The following is a 696-nucleotide window of genomic DNA, read 5'->3' on the forward strand; positions in this document are numbered from 1 at the left end:
AAACTAAACATTCTTACTGTGTGGCTCAGCAGTCACACCCCTTGGTTTTTCTTCAAAAAAACTGAAAACTGTTGTGCACACAAAATTCTATACCCAGTTGTTTTTAGACACTTTATTCATAATTGTCAAAAGCTGGGAGAATCAGCACTCCTTTGGTAGGTTAACAGATAAATAAACTGTGGTATATCCACACAATGGAATATTATTCAGAGCTANCCAGGGACTGAGGGAAGGAGGGATAAATAGAGCACAGATGATTTTAGAACCGTGAACATACTCTGCCCGCTACTGTAATGGTGGATTATCTGACATTATACATTTGTCAAAACCCTACATCGAGGGAACCCTAATGTAAACTATGGACTCTGGGTGATATTGATACATCAATGTAGGTTCATCAAATGTAAAATAGTAATACTCTCGTGTAGGAAGTCAACAGACACAGAGGTGGGGTGGGAGGGGGACAGAAAGTAAATGGAAACTCTCTGTCCTTACTGCTCGATTTTGCTGTAAACCTGAAACTGCTCTAAAAAAAAGTCTACTAAGAAAAACACAACAGGATGGGGTACCCATGGGGAACACAAGTTTTGGATGACGGGATGAAGATATCAACGAATTCTCTCCCCAAAGAGCAAGTAAAAAGCTGCACAAAATTGCCAAAAGCAACAATTTCAGTATCCTGGTAATTGACCAAAA

This window comes from Galeopterus variegatus, unplaced genomic scaffold (genome assembly GCF_000696425.1).
Source record: "Galeopterus variegatus unplaced genomic scaffold, G_variegatus-3.0.2 Scaffold16304, whole genome shotgun sequence".
In the NCBI taxonomy this organism is placed as follows: Eukaryota; Metazoa; Chordata; class Mammalia; order Dermoptera; family Cynocephalidae; genus Galeopterus; species Galeopterus variegatus.